The sequence below is a fragment of the Triticum aestivum genome, chromosome 2D (assembly GCF_018294505.1).
Source record: "Triticum aestivum cultivar Chinese Spring chromosome 2D, IWGSC CS RefSeq v2.1, whole genome shotgun sequence".
NCBI classification, from domain to species: domain Eukaryota; kingdom Viridiplantae; phylum Streptophyta; class Magnoliopsida; order Poales; family Poaceae; genus Triticum; species Triticum aestivum.
The window spans coordinates 20,498,962-20,501,796 of NC_057799.1; positions in this window are offsets into that span (position 1 = coordinate 20,498,962).

Consider the following 2,835-nt stretch of genomic DNA (forward strand, 5'->3'; position numbering starts at 1 on the left):
ACAAGAGCGGAACCACCAATCCGGGGCCAATCATATCCCCAGATACCGAACATGATTCAGACATCATCGGGGGCCCAGGCACAGAAATAGCGCCTTCCGCCCATGTAATTGTGGTAGTAATCGCCCCATGGACCGAACACTTCCTGGCCTACCTTAATAGGCGGGAGCTCCCTGAGGACCAGAACGAGGCTCGTTGTATCGTTCGACGTTCGAAAGCCTATAAGGTTCATGAAGGAGAACTCTACAAGAAAAGTGCTACCGGAGTCCTTCAAAGATGTATCTCCGAAGAAGAGGGGTCGCAGCTCTTGGCCGAAATCCATTCTGGTCTTGGTGGCCATCACGCCGCAGCTCGGGCCCTTGTAAGCAAGGCCTTCCGTACTGGTTTTTTCTGGCCTACGGCCCGAGCACATGCATAAGACCTTGTCCAACGTTGCGTATGATGCCAGCTTTTGCCCAATCAGAGCCATTTGCCGCCTACCGCCCTATGAACAATCCCCATTACTTGGCCTTTTGTGGTCTGGGGGCTTTTGACATGGTCGGACCCCTTAAAGGGGGAAGCCATAAGAAGAAATACCTGCTAGTCATGGTAGATAAATTCACTAGGTGGATAGAAGCCAAACCAGCTAGAACGGCTGAAGTCGGACCGATGATAGATTTCATATCCGGTGTCGTACACCGGTGTCCCACACAACATCATCACTGACAGCCGACGAGGTAAAAAATTGGTGTGCTAATTTGGGCATCAAGCTCGATTACGCCTCCGTATATCACCCTCAAACAAACGGTCAAGTCGAGCGGGGCCAATGGCTTGATAATGAGCGGCACTAAACCCAGACTAGTCTGATCCCTAAAGGAGTCAGATAAACACTGCGTTGAGGAGCTCGACTTCGTACTCTGGAGGCTACGGACCATACCCAATCGCACGACCGGATACACACCGTTCTTCATGGTGTACGGCGCAGAGGCCGTCTTGCCCTGCGATATTATTCTTGACTCACCTCGAGTGCGCATGCATGAAGAGAGAGAGGCCGAGCTCGATCGGCAAGATGATTTACATAGCCTGGAGGAGGAGCGCGATGTCGCAAAAGCTCGTTCCGCGTTCTACCAACAACAAGCTCGAAGACACCAAAGCAGAGAAGTGCGGGCCAAGACTTATAATGTTGGCGAACTCGTTCTACGCCTACCAGAGAAGAAAAAGGACAAGCTAAAGCTCAAATGGGAGGGTCCCTTCATTATAGATGAAGTTCTCACTGGAGGAGCCTATCACCTTCGTAATGCATCAGACAATCGCTTAGAGCCGAACCCATGGAACGCTGCCAGACTTCAAAGATTCTACGCCTAAGTCCGGACACATTGTTCCTTACCCTTTTCTCTTTTTTTCTCTTTCTTCTTTTTATTTGTTTTACGACTTCTAGCATGTGTTCGGGTAAGCCGCACACTAGCAGGGAATACATCTTTAAATGTACACACCGCACTATAACTGCACTACAAAAATATACACTTCCGTGATGATACGTGTTTGTCACAGTAGGTCGCTTTTTTGTCATGCATGTACATCCATGACAATTTTATGGCAAAATCAAGATAGTCATACCTGTGCTGTCGTAGAAGTGTTCCATGACATTACCAAAATTATCATCACGGAAGTGTTTACTTCCATGACAATAAATCGCGCGTCACAGAAGTGCTTTCGTCAAGGGTGATCGACACGTGGCATCCACCGTAACGGAACGCCGTTAAGCTATCGGGTCCGGTTTTGGATCCGATAACCTGCTAACAGCCCCGACCAATGGAGATTTTCAATGTGTAAAATCATCATTGGCTGGAGGAAACACGTGTCGGCTCACCGTTGGGACAGATGTCATCCACTCATTGGACCGAAGGCGCCTATGATACGTCGACACGTGGCACGGCCGAACAGAGGCCCATTCCTGTGAAAAGGCCGGGCCGTTTGCCTTGGTCAAAGGGTGGCAGGCCGGCCCACGGAAAGCCTGTTAACGGCCTGTTCGCATATAGCCCATTTACAGCCCGCTAACCCAGGGCCTGTTACGACCTATCTGAATTAGGCTCAGTAGCGTTATCTGGGCCATCCAATATGATTCCAGCCCATTTTAAGTTCTGGCCCATGTATGGCCCATGACGTCGTTCGGCCCATATGAGGCCCTTTGTAACTCTTGGCCCATTAACGGCCCGTGGTGAAACTGGCCCGTAATGAACAGTGTATCACTTTATACCCATTAATGGCCCATTAATCCATTGGGCCGTTTGCAGCCCATGTTATCTTTCGGCCTTCTTAGGGCCCATTTATTCTTGGGCTCATTTCCAGCATTCCGTTACTTATGGCCCGTTGCTGCCATTTTCTGCTTGTGGGCCAAATTCATCCCGTGGTTACAGTCGGCCCGTTTGTGTCCCGTTAATACGTTGGACCGTTTTGATAGCGTCATCAAATACGGCCTATTAACGACGGCCCGTTATGGTCGGCCCATGAATGGACGACTCCAACTCTAGCCCGTTTACGGCCATAATGCGGTCTGTTTTTGGCCCATGTTTGGCCAATTGTTCATATGGCCCGTCTAAGGCCCATTGATGATACGACCCGTAGAAGGCCCATTGTTTCTACGGCCCGTAGAAGGCCCATTGTTTGTACGGCCCGTAGGAAGCCCAGTGTCACTACAGTAAATATGTAGCCCATGGCCTGTTAAAGGCGGGAAACTACTATAGGTTTAGACCTGCTAATGGCCCAAGATGATTATAGGCCCACATTTTGGCCCATATGAGTAACGGGCCGGCCTGAAGACCGACAACACTGACATCCACTGAACCTTCCATCCTAAA